Source organism: Mycteria americana, chromosome 6 (genome assembly GCF_035582795.1).
Source record: "Mycteria americana isolate JAX WOST 10 ecotype Jacksonville Zoo and Gardens chromosome 6, USCA_MyAme_1.0, whole genome shotgun sequence".
NCBI lineage: Eukaryota > Metazoa > Chordata > Aves > Ciconiiformes > Ciconiidae > Mycteria > Mycteria americana.
This window is the reverse complement of record NC_134370.1, coordinates 31989357-32004971: the sequence shown is the minus strand read 5'-3', so window position 1 is coordinate 32004971 and position 15615 is coordinate 31989357. Positions and strand designations below refer to the sequence as shown.

The window sequence follows — 15615 nt, the reverse complement described above, 5'->3', positions numbered from 1 at the left end:
TGAAGTTGGAAACATGCTGTAAGTACTGCACTGTTTTGAAAGACACCAGTACTTTCCATGTGATGTTTCATCAGACATCCATCACAATCCAAATACTTTTTAAGGTTGTTACGATTCATCATTTTAGATCAAGATTCAGTTCTGTCTCTTGCAGCCCTAATATTCTTATAATGTACTTTCCTTTTACAGACTTTATTCTGTGATTAAAACAAGTATTTACACAGTGCTCATTTACGCAGAGAATAGTGATATTGTCCATGGCAATGCAAACTTCATCCTCAACAACACTGTTTCTGACCTGTCAGGGACTATGACTTGTGATATCTTCAGTGCCTGAGTGCCTTGAAAAGTACTAGCTGAGACGGCAATTTGTGCAATGTGCAAATTTACTCATCAGAAATTGGATGAAAATAGTTGATCCATTTCACACAAGGGATCAAGTAAATTTCAAGGCTAGTGGCTTTTGCTAAATTAATGCATACTGGATTTAAATCAACATCCAACGTCTGAAAAGCATAGGACTGTATTCGCACACCAATTATTACTTAAAGAGATGCTAGCTCTAACAGCTTTGGTTCTGGTTGGGAGCACACACATGCATGTTGCATTCTTCTTCCATATTGAGTGTCTATTCTGTTGCTATAATCTGATAGTAGACAGAGTGGAAGAACAGCAGACTCATATTTTCCTTTGAAATTATAAACATAAGCATACAAGTTCTGTATTGCTTGGCATGAAAGCTGTGATTTTGTCTTTCTTGCAGGCTGTCTTTGTTTTGGACACTGGCAGATTTTTCTGGATGATGGTCATCAGAAAAAATTTTCTAAAAGTCTAGTAAGACAAGACCTGTATTTTTACATGCCTATCACTGTAGTATCTGGCCACCTACACTTACTAGGTGTGCCTTTAACTGCCTACATTTTAAAGGAGTCTGTGAAGTTGATAGGTTTGAAATTCTACTTCCTCTTTTGTTTTGCTGTATAGGACAGTATGCAAGCTAAGCACTCGTCTAACGATCCGTGGGTATAATGCATGCAAACAATATTGCAGAGCCAGTGCTCTCATCTTACATTCAGAGGTGACAACTCTGGAGTGGAGTACACGACATTTACAAGTCCTACCTGATACGAGCACACAAAAATGGAGCTAGACTGTGGAGAGGTCAATAAAATAAGCAAGCCCATGTTTCCCACAATATAAGCACATGTGGCTATTTGGCGTGGATAAGTGAGATTGCTTCCCAATTGGTTACTCTCTAGAAAGAGTTTATCTGGGCAGGCATCTTGACACTAGCAATTGCTGGTGTGTCCTGAAGCCCTAAAGGGTGTTTTGGTGTGCAGCAAAGGGAAACTGAGTGGGTTTGTATGAGCCATATGATCTTCATTCCCCCCTATAGTTGGCTTTGTGTACAAAGTTCTTGACGCAGAACTGTGACAGGTAACAGGACAAGTGAAAGGGAAGACCACATCAACAACACAACTGCTGCCGCTTTGTTGAGTGAAAAGATTAAAAAAAAGCAGCCCAGGTGGGAACTGTGCGGTCTCCTTGTCGTATGACTTACTGTCATTAAAGCTCCTTCTGCGCTGCTGCTGGGAGACGTCATTTGAAGACAGACAGACAAATTATTACTCTGCTAATTTGTCCTAATGATGAGGAGCTTGGAAATGCAATGCAAATCATGGCCTTCAGCAACCTTATCAGCGAGCAAAGCAGCTCATTGCAGAAGTTGTAATGTATTCCAATCTAACTAACTGGGCTTATTTATTTAGAGATACAGGAAATGGAAAAAAGCAAACAAACAATTCTGTCCTTCGCAATGGAACTCTATCCTTCATACGGCACTGCAATGTCAACCTTTTCAGAACTATTTTTCCACAAAGCTAAAAGGCCTGTCTGAGGCCCTCATTTTTCCCTATACTGCTGCCACCATTGCCTGCTCGTTGCCCACCCCAGCTCACACACAGGCCCCCTTCAATTCACATCAAAGCTGCTACGGTAATCCTCCACCCCACCTACTCTGTCAATCCTGGCAGCTTGTCCATTTTCCATGCTGCCAACTCCACCAGCATCTGGATGGAGCTTCCTGGCCCAGCAGCCATATCCAGCCTTCGCTGCTTCTCACGTCTCAATCCCTCTTCTCGGCCATGACACCTACTTGGCCACTTTTTGCCCTCACACCTTCCCGGCCTTTCCTAGAGGAGCTCTCGCACCCTCTTCACCGGGAAAGCCCTTCTCGGTGGTGGGGTAAGATAACGTCTCGGCCCCGGGGCTGGGGGCGGTGGGCGGGTGCCCGAGTGGGGCAGGGAGCCTAGCGACAAGCTCGCTCAAGCAGCGGCTGGCTGCGGCCTGCGCTCCCGCCCGAGGAGGGACTACGGGGGAGGAAAAGCAGGCCCGGCTAGTTCCTCCCGGCCAACTTTTTCCCGGGGTGCCCCGCCAGCCCTCCCGCCCACGGCACGTGTTGATGGAAGGGCGGAGGAGGCGGGCGCCGCCGGGGGGCCCGGGGCGCGGCCCCCGCCCGGCCGCTCTGAGGGGCGGCCGCCCCTGCGCCAACGGCCGTCCCTGCGCCAACGGCCGCCGCGCGCTCCCCGCCGCGAGGGAGGAGGGGGGCGCGCGCCCGGCACCCCTGAGGGGCCGCCGCGGGGCGAGGGGAGCCGCGCGAGGCGCCGGCCGTTGCTGCTACGCGCGCGCGCGCTCCCGCCCCCCCTCAACCCCCGCCGTGCGCGCGGCCGCAGCCGCCGGCTGCAGTGATTGGAATGCGGCTCCTTCCCGCCCCGCCCCGCCCGCGCGCCGCAGGGACGGGCCGCGCCGCGCCGCGCCGGGAGCGCCTGCCGGGACGGAGCCTGCGCCGAGCCCGGGCCGCGCCGTCCCGCCCTCGCCCTCCCCCGCCCGACACGCACCCGCCTTCGCCCCCGTCTCACCGGAGCCGTCGGGGCCCCGGGAACGGCCTGCGGAGCGCGGCGGGGAGCGGGCCCCCTCCCCATTCGCCTTCCCTCCCGCCGCGGAGGATGAGGAGCCCCCACCGTCGGTGAGTGCGGGGCCGGGCCGCGCCGCGGAGGCCCCGGCCGTGCGTGCGTGCGTGAGGCTGGGGAGCGTCGGGGCGCCCCGGGCAGCGCCGCGCTGCGCCGCCGCACCCCTCCCTCGCCCGGCCGGGGGGCGCGGGGCGCGCCTCGGCGCTGTCTCTCCCCGCCGTCGGGCGTCCCTCCCCCGGCGGGGTCTGCGCCCCCTCCCGCCCCCGGGCTCGCTCTCTGCGGCCCGGCTTCGGGCAGCGCCGTCGAGCGCGGACACCCACCGCGCCTTCCCCGTCTGGCGGCGGGTCTCCCGCACCGGCCTTTCTCCTCTGGGGGCCGGGGAGCGCCCACCGCCCGCCCTGCCCCGCCGCGGCGCTGGGGGCGCTGCCCCGCCGCTGCCCGGCCCGGCCCGGGGCCGCTGGCGGGGGTCGGGCCGCGGCCCGCGGGAGGCCGGGGGGGGCGCCGCGCCGGCGCAGGGGCTCCTCGGGGCCGGCGGTTTCCTGCGTGGGCACGGGGGCCGCCGGCACGGCGCTGGCGGGGCCGGGCCGCCTGGCAGCCCGCGTTGCGTTCTCTCGCCCTGCGCTCCCTCCCCCCGCGTCTGCGCCCCTGGTGTTGTAATCCCGGGCTCGGTGCCGAGCAGCCCCAGCCGGAGCGAGCGGCAGCGCCTGTCGTGGGAAGGGTGCGAGGAATAAGGTGCTTCGTCTTCCTTTTGTGCGAGCTTTAAACAAAGCTGTGCGCCGGCTTTCCAAATCTGTTGCCATTTAGCGATGTGAAAGAAAAACTCTCTTCGAACGAACAATAAATCCAAATCGTCGAACGTACCTTAGTAGTAAAAGATTGTACTGTTGAGTACCGATTAAGTACGATGTTTTCATAACTGATTACAAAATCTATTGAAGAGGCTTTAAAAACATGAATGGCGCTTTACTACCCTTCAATCAACCACCCTCTGATTTTTTTTTTTTTTTTTGGTAAAATTAAGAGTGAATTCAGCAGCAGGGAACGGTAGTAAGTTGTGGTATTTCCATTCAGCAGTCGCCTGTCACTTTGTGTCGAAGGTTGTATGATGATTCCTCCCAGTGTAAATTGATTGCGGTTCTAATTTACGTTTTTGTTCTCTGTGGACAGGTAATTATTTTTGAGTTCTTTTATCAAGTTAGTGTCCTACGGATTGTTCAGGCCTGTTGTCTGTAGGAATAGAGAAGCTCCTTTTGTAGACGAGGAAGACCCTGCTGGATTGAAAAAGTTGCCTGATTTGTAGTAGAACCTAGTCCTGGAATAAAAAAGTTCCATGAGAGCAATTTATATTCAGATACTTTATCAAGTCCATAGCCAGAAATACCCCATGTTGTGGCATTTGTAGCAGTCTGGATAAAATTCTTGCTGGCAATGTATTTGTCCTTTGTTCTTGTACTTTTGTTCCTTTTGTAACTTTTTCTTAGTTATTCACCACATTTCGTTTATTATGTGAGTGTGTGTGTATTTTGTATGTATTTAGATAGAGACATACAACCTGGTAGGGTTTGAGTTCTAGTCTGAGATCTTGTGGAGGATCTTCTTGCACAGCTGCAAGATTCAGCTGCCAGTCCTTAGTATGTCCCGCTGGCTGCTCTGTTCTGGGGACAATGAATATATGTGGCTGGATCTGATTTTTTTTTTTTTTAATTGTGAAGTAATTTAGGTTTGAAAGGGACCTCTGGATATTATCTGGTCCAGGCCCTGTTCAAATTAGAGAAGAAAGCTGTTGGTAAATTGCAAGCCTGAAATAGCATGTTGCTTGGAATTCACTGGTCAAATACGTGTTTACTGAAACGGTATGTAGTTAGCACGTAGAGTTTCTTAAAGTCAATGTATGGGACCCAAATCCTAATGTTTTTGACACTGCTCTGCAAGATCCTCGCAGTGAGAATTGTGTGCTTTGTTATGAGAATTAAAAATACTGAATATGGTAGAGTGTGTAAATGATATATGTGCTTTTTCTGGATACTAGCATTCAGGAACTGAGAATCTAAAGTGTAAGTGATGTAACCAAAGTAATTAACTTTATTCTTTGTAGTAGTTGGTGTATTTATTGAACTACTTCAAGTTAGGGCTAACAAAACTTTGATCACGTTTGGGATTGAATATGGTGCTTGTTCAGATGTGTAATAAACAACATCTGCTAACTTCTTTCAAAATGGACATGTGTTTGCCACAGATGAGCATTACTGTTGTATGAAATGTCATTGCAAAGAGAAAAGGATTTTGAAGAAGCAATAGATAGCTTTGTCTGCTTCCCAGAGTCTTGAAAGGCAAGCAATTGATGGATAAATTAATTTTTAAAAATTTTATTTATTATCTTATTATTTTTTTCTTGGTTTTAAAGTTAGGAATGATGATAATGTTTTATTTGTTCTCCAAGAAGCAGTATACAGATTCTGTGGCTATGTAATATTAAAAAAAAATGTAGGGAAGGACTTGCTAAATATTCCCTAAACTATATTTTTATAATCAGAAATCAGTGCACGCTATATTAATTTTTCAAAAGAAAAAGTGTTTTGAAAGTAGTGATATTAAATAACTCTGAATTAATGGAGTCTCTCTTAAATTGTGTGTCAGTCAGTGTAACTTAAGAACTACAGCTTTCCAAGGCATAGTGGGGCACAAATGTGTCAATAGGAGGATCCAAGTACACCCCCTTCACAGAAGGGATCAAAGAACAGATATTAGTGCTTGCACTAATTTTGGTATAGCCAGGCTTTCCAAGAGAAACAAACCCGCCTTCTCCAAAGCCCTTAAAAGCAAACAAACCGAAGAAAAAGCCACCCCTCCTTTTCTTTTTTGTTCATCATTGTGGCTGGTAACTTTTATGATGGGGACAGTATCTCTTTCCAAGAGCAGGTAAAGGTCTGACACATGGAGCTGCAGTAACATCTTTGGTAAATTGCTGAAAAGTGTAGGTGGATGAATGAGACCAGACAGTACGTGGCAGGGAATGTGTTACAAATGTGTATGTTTCTCCCTTGCTTAAATCAGGCATCAGTTGAAGATCTGTCCTTTCTATCTGGATATCTGGGAAAGTGTCTGGTATTTCTTGGTTCCTCAGGAAAAAGAGGGCATATCTTCAGTGCCTGGGATTATCTTCACTTACCTTACGGTCATCTGTAAATAAATGACAGAACCAACTCAGTAATTTAAAGATATATCACGTCAGAGAGGTTGTATGTGGGCGCAGACGGAGACTTACAGCCTTGTTTCACTCGTTAATATTCCCAAAATGCAGGACTTGGGGGCGGGCGCAGAGTGCATGTGCTTGGTGGCCTGACAGCAAACTTTTCCTTTCGCTACTGCTGTTTTAGTGGTTCCACTTTTTCCTTTCTTGGACAAGATCTGCAGAACCCTTTGCAGTCGCCCCACCACACACGTGCTTATGGTCCCCAGTCACGATGATGTTTTCTGTGCCTTCCATGATGGTTAGTGCTTTAAAGGGAAAGCAAGGAATTTCTTTCTGCCTGGTTTGCTTGCAATCCCTTAAAAGTTGCTGTGAAGTCTGAGCATTTGATATTCTCAGACATAAAGTAGTTTTACTTACTCTGAAGGATGTTTAAAACTGAAAACAAATGTAAAATTTAACCTGCTGTATTGTGTCCTTTAAAAATAATATGGAGACTGGAATAGGTGATCCTTGAAATTGGACAAAAAGCTGAAATAGTCACCTCATTTGTCTTCATTGTACAGAAAACATCATTTTAGCGTTCTGAATGCTCTTATTGGAATAGCAATTTTGTGAGGGATTCATTCTAGAAACATCCACTCAGTACTTAGTACTCTGGGTACGTAATCCTCAAGAGGTTCAGTTTGATACAAACAAATAGCTGGGCCAGTGCTGACCAGGCAATCAACTAGGGGACAAGCTGCCAACTTGCCAGAATGGTCTTCATTGTGAATTGGCTTCCCAGCACCTTACTAGGTGCATTTACCAAGCCTATTTTGTGTATTTTATGCCCACTCTCCCCCAAAAGCAAAACAAAGCAATTTTTCTACTATTCTTCTATGTATCTTCAATATATATTTTGAAATTCACTGCACTAGGTTTATGACACTGAAGCATTTTAAGTTGTCGTATATTTGATACATTGAGAAGACAGAGAACTTCATTCATGTTGTGGTAGTGAAAAGATGCATGAGTTTTTGGTTATGACCCTGTTGTTTGAGCTGTATGCAAATGGTATGAAAAATATGGTCATTCTGTTTCACATTTATAATCCAGATAGTTTTATTTCTTGCCATTTTTCTAATGGGTGTCTTGTAGTTGCCTTCCTGTTTCTTTTGAATTCTGTATGTTTCAGTGAGGTTTACTGTTTTATGGTCTGGTTAATAAAATTCAAAATAAGTATTAGTAGGATAATAAGCTCTAGTTCATGATTGTGGCAATATTCATAGATTGTATATGCATGATGAAAGGAGAAGCAAAGCCAAGCCTTATTTAAGGTCCTGTGTTTTACCACCTCAGAATTTGTCCAGGGACATCTGTTGTTACAGTGAAAGCAATTGGTGTAATGTAGCTCTTCCTGCGAGTCATCAGCCCAGTCTGCTACCTGTACCGAATTCACTGGTGTTTGTGTTCATTGGGGACGGGACGGGACGGGACGACGACACTGTTTTGAGTAGGGTATGAATTTTATTCAAATAGTTTTAAAAGGTTCTGGTAAGACAAAATCTGTGAAGTAGTAGTTCATAGGGTGCATACCTGCAGCATGTGGCTGAATGCTCTGATGCTCATTTTTTCCCCAAAATAGAGAGGAAAATATAGCAGGTGTAAATGTAATTTTAGTATGTGATGAGTTGGCTGTACATTAAAAGGGGAGAAAAAAATCAATATTACTAACTCAGCTCTGCAGTACTGTAGCTTAATTTACATCATCTGTTATAACAGCAGCAATGCTTTTTACAAAAATTTGAAATCACTTAAATTTTCTCAGTATCTCCTCAGATAATTGCTTTACATGATGGCTTCAGTCAACTTTATTAGCATAAAACGTGGAAGCAACTAGCGATTCTTTGTGTCTGTATTCCCTCAGTTCACCATCTTAAGGAGAAAACTGTCAATCTTGCTGTGTTTTGGCTGATAAAAATACAAGCAGATGTAGCAGGGATAAGTCAGAGAAATACCACAGAAAGTCTCATAAGATACGTACCAGGATACAGACCTGGTTCGTGGGAGTGATTTTCTTTTCACTGCTGCATGCTGTTGAAATGGTCTAAATTTGCTTTTCCTTAAGTCTCTTGTCTTTATAGTGTTAATTATTCACAACTTTTTCTTGATTTGAAAAAAAACTAAAAATGTTCATAGGCCTTCACACTTCCTGTGTGAGAGCCTGATCCCAAACTTGACTGGAGATCAGTGGGCAGAGCCCAAATGACTTCTGGAGGACTGAAGTCAACAGAGATTTCACTGCTGCAGAGAATTAATATTCTGCTCATGAAAGATTTGTTGTGCAAATGAGTACATTATGTGCTCAGAGTCAGAATTTCAGGGCTATAGAAGTGGTGGATAAGCTCAAATACAATTTTCTAAATTAATCATTCTTTTTGCTATTCTTTGTTCAGCTGGAAATTCACAGTGCGGTGGTGGTGCAGAGGCATAGGTGTTGTCCCATGTTGTTGTGCAGGGATATAGAGGGTTTGCAAAGGAAGCATGAACAAGTAAGTTGTGAGGAATTGTTCAGCAGGAAGAATGGGTACTGGAAATAAGGAATGCTGTATCATCCCATTGTCCCCTATGCTTGGCAATGAAAGAACTTGGACAGTAGTATGAGAACAAGGTGGCTTATAGGAAGACAGAGTGAACCTCAGTGACTGGAAATGTGAATGAGAAAACCAGAAAGCTGTGTAAAACGTGCTCCTCCTTGCTGCATATCCTTCTCTTGGAAGAGAAATTAATCTTTTACAGAATGCCTTGGAGAAGGTTTCAGAAACCCTCCGGTACCCTTCTCTGTGTTGTCCCAGGGACAAGCCTTGCAGTTGTCAGACACTGGTCTGGACAACTGAGAGTTAATTACAAGACAGGATTGGGACAGGGCACAGGAAGGCACTGCCAGCTAATGAGGTGCAGCCATTCTTCTTAGGCTCAATACCCAAAACATGGACTATATTCTGTACAGATAATTGAAGGGATTTTAGCAATAATCAAAAATTCAGTAGTGGTACTTAGTGTTAAGCAGAAATGGCCCTGATGATAGAGGATACGGGAAGTTTTATTAGGAATTTTATTTGTATTGCTTTATTCTTTAAAATTTGTTTTGAATGTCTCCTCTTGGAGACAAAGCAAACAATAAATCTCATAGAATGAAAAAGTGCTTTTTTGGTTTTAGGTATTGATATATTTTTCTAATTTTAACTTCTGTATTTAGTAGTTCACAACCATTTAATATTTTTTGGTGAAAATAACCTATAGAAGATTTTCCCTAGGAGTATTCTGAAGTGTATGCCATCCATTAAGATTGAAGATTGTGCCCTTCCTCACCAAGGCAAATTATTATTGTGAACTTAAAATTAAAATAAAATTTGATAGGTTTTGCAGCCAATCTGTCTCATTTGCAGAGCTGAACCAGTGATCCTACCTAGTGATAATTCTTCTCTAAAACTTATGGTGTGGACTGAAGTTTCAGACAGTATTGTATGACCTTGTCTTCTACTTTGGTTAGATGAATGGAAATTTTTTCGGACGTTTAAATTTAACAGCTAACTGCATTTAAAATTTTTTTTTTTACTACTTTTGCATTAATTGATTCTTTACTGAACTGATTTGACAACCACTGATACTGGTTTACAGTAATCCTTATGTTTTGTAAAGCTCTTCTGGTACATGGTGAGTTAGGGTTCTTTTCAAGCTTACAACTATAATTAATTTAATATGACTCTAAAAAGAAAGAATCAAAACCTGCAACATTGTCCTACTCAGAAGTTAGGGGACAGGGCTCTGGTGAAGTGTAGGAACATTCTCATATAGCTGATATTCTTCAGTTTCCTGCTCTTAAAATTTCATGGAAGGAATGCAGTTAGAGACTCGCCAATTTGGGTTAAACCAGGAACTGCAAAATAAAACTCGACCCAGACAGGACAGTTTTTATTCAAACCCAAGCCTCTGTTGAACTGTCTGTTTTTGTTCCTCCCCTGGCCCTGCTTCACTCCCCCACCTCTCTTCAAATTCACAAGTTTTTAAATGTGGAGATGTTTCTAATTTAGAAAATTATTTTGGCATAATGAACTAAAACAGAAAGGAGGGGACTAAACTGAGGGAGGTCAAAAAACAGATGGAAATAGAAAATCTGAAAACATCGAGTAAAAAAAAAAAATCACCCTTGAAATAATGGAATCTAAATGCTGAAATTATACATCTGCTCGGCAGCTGTGCATTCCTTAGCCAGAGGTTCTGCTGCAGAAATGGCATTAGTCAACTTTTTCTCAGAGTTTCAAATGCTGTTGTATAATATTTACATCTCTCTGTAATATTTTCGTTAGTAGTCTTAGGAACCTGGGGTGGGGGGGAGAATAGAGCTGGAGGGAAGAGCTGGTGAGCTGGTGTAAGAATTTCCTTCTTTGTCCTTAAGCATCTGTAGCATGTACAGTTGTTTGCTGCAATGAAATTCTGTGATTTTTCTTTCTTGGTAGTTCTTTGAGTATCTTTTCATTTCTGTTGACTTAGTTTCAGAGGGGAGGTTGGTTACAGGAAAAATAACCAAATAAAAATATATGAAATGACAGTGCACTCATGAGAAAATAATGTTACAAATGAAGAAACCTGCCTCAAGTGTTTTGCTCCCAACAATGGCCAGTGGTATTGCTCCAGAGGAAAGACAGTCTGCAGCAGACAACTGTGGAATTACACTGCTCTGTGGAAGCTTCTTCCTACATCCCAATAACCAGGAGCTAGTTGAGACTGTAATGCACATTAAATATGTTTAAGTATATATCCACAGCATGTTTTTATACAGTATCTTGAAATGTTAAACCATTTTAGTTAGAAAAGGTCTATAAGCTATTAAACAAGTTATAAAAATGTGTAATTTTACATTTTCCTTTGTGCTCTTTATTTCTTTGTACTGTTTTGACAATGTTGGTGTTTTGAGTTACCTGTTGGCACTGAGATTTACATATGTTAGAGCAGGTCTTTGAGCAGAGGTTGGTTTGAGTGCTGATGTAAACTGTGATTTAGTTAGTGTAAGAGCCTATGATGACTTTTGCTCTGTAGAAAGATAACAACCAGGGTGACTCTTGCTTCAATTAATTTTAGCCAAAATTTTAAAGTTTGAGGTTATGTAAGATAAATGTCATGGTTTTCAGAAATGTTGAATATCATTTTCAAAGTGTATCTGTTTTTTGGAAGAAGTAATTGTTTACAGGAAGATATTTTTTTACTATGTGTACTTGGAACAACTGAAGGTAAAATAATTCTCCTTAACGTTACTTTAAATGAGAAGAGAAGCTGTGGGTGTGCTGCAAATACAGATGGGAGGGTCTCCTGAGGATTTGAAAGAGCAGAAATGGGCTTGGAGCAGGGTAGTGGGTGGGCTTAGGTAACGGGGAGTGTGGGCAGAGGAGCAGCAGTGTGGTGAGAAAGGCTTGCTGGGTTTGAGCCCTGGCGCGCAGCGGGGTGGGCAGCGGTGGGACTCATCCTTCACCAGAGCCGCCCTCTGACAGGGTTTCTTACCTTGGGGTAGGAGAGACAGAACTGTGTATCTCCTTCCTCTGTATATAACTGCATAGCATATCTTTCCATATCTATCCATACGTTTCCTTTCCGCAAGTAGTTAGCATTCCATTGTCACTTGATTTTTCAGTCCAGTGGCTGTGACTTTGTCATAGTGTGAAAAGAGGTTTGGGGCTATTAATGTGTAGCTGATACAAAGCTTCCCTCTGCACAGACTAAGTTTAATACTTTATTTATTTGGATTTGACCCTGTTTGCCATACGTTGTGGAAAAGACTGGGCACAAACAGGAGAAATTGGAGGTCTGCATGCAGTCACATGGCTGCAGTCTTTGTGAGATCAGAGATGTGGTGGGACAGCTGACACGGCTGGACTGCTGTGAGGACTGGTTATGGACTCTCCAGGAAGGACAGGCTGGGATGGTGAGGACTACAGGGTGTTATGGGTTTTTTTTTTTTGTGAGAGCACTGTGGGAATTCATGGAGCTCTGCCTTTTGGGTGGATGAGGAGTCAGTGGAGAGCTTATGGGTCAGGATTAGCAGCAGGTCAGCACAGGTGATGTTGGTGGGTGTCTGATAGCGTTCTGTGATGAAATTACTAGCTCAGTGAATGACTGGAGAGCAGCAGCTATTGTTTATCTTGACTTCCGTAAGGCTTTTGACAGTGTCTCTTGGAACAAATGGACAGTGAGATAGACTGAAAACTGGATGAGCTACCAAGTTCGAAGAGTTGTGATCAGCAGCATGAAGTCCAGCTGGAGACCAGTCACTAGCAGTGTGCCCCAGGGGTCGATGCTGGGTTCCAGTACAGTGCAATGTCTTCATAAATGACCCGGGTGATGGGACAGAGCGCACCCTCAGCAAGTTTGTAGGTGATACAGAACTGGGAGGAGTGTTTGATAGGCCAGGTGATTGTGCAGCTGCTCAGAGGGACCTGGATGGACTGGAGAAGTGAGCAGAGAAGAACCTCATGAAGCTCAACAAAGGGAAATGCAAAGCCCTGCACCTGGGGAGGAATAACCCCATGTACTGGTACAGACTGGGAACTGGCTGCCTGGAAAGCAGCTTTGCAGAAAAGGACCTGGGGGTCATACTGGACAACAAGTTGAACATGAGCCAGCAGATGCACCCTTGCAGCAAAGAAGGCCAGAAGCCTCCTGGGCTGTAGTAGGGAGAGCGTTGTGGGGAGGTTGAGGGAGGTGATGATGCCCTTCAGCTCGGCACTGGTGAGGCACATCTGGAAGTCCCCGGCCGGTTCTGGGCTCCCAGGAAGAAATCTGCAGGTACCCCTGTGGCAGAGAGGTGCTAACAGCCTCGCTGGAAGCAAGTGACAGGGCCTGTTCTGTTCTGTGTGTTTGGAAATAGTGTGGAAAGGGAAGTGGATGGCGAGGTGGTGAAACTTGTAGCTGATAGAGGTGGTGTAAACTGGCTGTAGCAGTAATGAATGCCTGGATGATAAAATATCAGATGAGGTACAGTAAGTGCAATGTAATTTAATTCAGACAGAGGAAAAACAATAATAGGCTCTAAATTAGTTATTAACACTTGGGGAGATCTTGGATAGTTTTCCAAACGGCTCTTTGCTGTGAAGCTCCAACTTTGGATTGCACCTATCTGCTTATGGTGTTTAAAACTTTTTTTTTTCTGTTTCTTCCCTTTGGCTCTGTGTTTCCACTGCCACTTTTGTATTTGTGTAATTGTGGCCAGGTGGAAGGTTGGATCTGTTTGTTAATCTGGATGAAAGCTAACCCCATAAAGAACCCTGGGTTTTCAGTAGTTCCAGCTCATCGTGAGACACTATGAGTAGTAAGGGGAGAGGAGGGGCAGCACTTCCCTTCTTACAATCAGCACAGTCTTAAATAAGTTTAAGCCAATTTTGAAGCAGCATTCTATAGAGTAATTATAAGGGTTTTTTTAAAAAAATGTGATTATGCAGCTGTACACATTCATTATATATGGGCATGCATGTTATGTAGTTCTGGTAACACAATTTCAACAATCCCATTAAAATTAGAAGGTAATTTTTTTTTGTTTGGTTTTTTTTCTTCCCCCAGAAGTACAAATGGGATGCAGTACTAAATAAACTTTGGCTTCTTGAATCAGGGAAGGAGAAACAGTGGAGAGGGAAATGGTGATGGTAATCTGTCAAACCTTAAATGAAATTAAGAAACTGATAGGGAATAATTTTTCACCACTATTTTTTTTTTTTTTTTTCCTCCACTGTATAAGGGAATGGCAGGTTACAAGCACAGTTGAATGTGGTGTTTCTTTCCCTCCTCACAGCAAATACTTCAGTTGAAGAGTTGCTGCCAGAATTTGTGGCTGGGGATGAAAGTATGATGCAGGTTTAGCAATCACACAGATTTGTTGAAGGATGTGTCCATTGATGGCAATAGCACAGTCACTTGTGTCCAGTTGTGGGTCAGGAACTACACAGGCTTCTGGATGGAGCAAGGGAGGACTCTGTTCTTCCTTCTTTCCCGACTGGTCTGATAGCAGGTGGTGTCACAAACGGAGTGCTTGGCTAGACATCTGCTACAGTGCAGTAGGCTAATTCGTATGCCTTTTATCACACCCACGCGCACCCAGGCACGTCAGCTCCTCTGCTGTTACATTCAGTAGTGTCTGTAACGCCTACAGCTTTTTATATTGCACTGGCATCTAGTTGCCTTCATTGACACATTCGTTGCGTTTGGTTTAATGATATTGCCAGGAAACATGAAGTAACATGTTTTTAGTGTCTACGTTATCTTGAACATTTTCTGTTCAGGTACTTTATTTTGCTTAGTGTGGAAAGACTGATAATAGAGTTTCCTAAGGACTGGAGCAGTGCAATGAAATGTCTGCAATGAAAATCTGCTAGATGAATAACTAACTAGCAGATGAAGAGGGCAGTTCTGTGCTGCAGATAAGCAAGCCTAGCAGCCGGGTACACTCGAAAGGCCAGTTCTACTCCCTGTTAACGCACCCTTGTGCGTCCTTGCCTTTTCCTTTACAGCACCACTGGCTGGCACTCCTCTGATGTTGTAGGAATTTAAACTGGCTGAAAGCCGATTACCTTTTTTGCTTTTTTTTTTTAATAGGCTTCACTTCTTGCCAGTCTAGCTGCAGTTGTGGGGGCAGACCAAGTGTCAGTGTTGGCGCACAGAACAAGAGTGCCCCTTCCAGACGCAGGCTGCCATTTGGGAGTGTTACCCATTTTAGAACCCGATTTTTCATTACCTTGAATAATAATGATCCCATGTAACTTCTTAGTGTATATTGAGTATATCCCTCCTCCCCAAAGCAAAAATTGGTTGAGCAGAAGCTTTATTTTCCCATCCCCACATTCCTCTTTGCTCTTCTCCTTTTGCAGTTGTGTCGTTTTGTTAAGTGTTTCTGTCTCACGTAGCATGTAAAGTTTTGGATTTTGGAAAATTCCTAATTCCTAAAACTTCAAAGACAAGCTGCATGTATCAGCAGGCTTGAAGATTAGATGTTTGGTAAGATTATGGAGTGGATGTCGCACTGTTTCAGTTTCAAAGGTCTTCAGCTCTGTTAATGTCCCCAGAGGTGAAGGATGTTATGATCAGAAGTGTTCAGTAAACTTGTTATGCCTGATAAGGGGGAAGTCAATATGCACATACTGTCCAGCCAGTGAGACATGTTGTTTGGCACCAGAGGACGTGGGAGGGAAAGGGAGAGAGAACTGTGGTTAGAGGAATATGCGTGTGAGTGGGGAAATGGATATATTGCAAAGGACAGAGAGTGAAATCATACAGGATGTAGGGAGAGATCTGGGGCAATTACATGGGGAAAAGATATATACCAAAATAGAACATAAATCTGTAGAAAACCAGGCCTTCTTAGGTCTGTTGCTCATAGTGCAATTTGTTTGATGTGTGATGACTTCCCCCCCCCCCCCCCGAATGAAGAGG

At 44.3% G+C, this 15615-nt stretch overlaps 1 protein-coding gene across 2 annotated transcripts in view; it reads left to right on the top strand.

The window, feature by feature from the left end:
- Window positions 1–2788: 2788 nt before the first annotated feature.
- BMPR1A (bone morphogenetic protein receptor type 1A) overlaps window positions 2789–15615 on the top strand; it is an 85489-nt gene continuing 72662 nt past the window's right edge. For both annotated transcript variants that reach the window (XM_075505245.1, XM_075505244.1), the window contains exon 1: window positions 2789–3025. The gene's annotated coding sequence lies outside the window, so the exon portion shown is untranslated. The remainder of the gene's footprint in view (window positions 3026–15615) is intronic.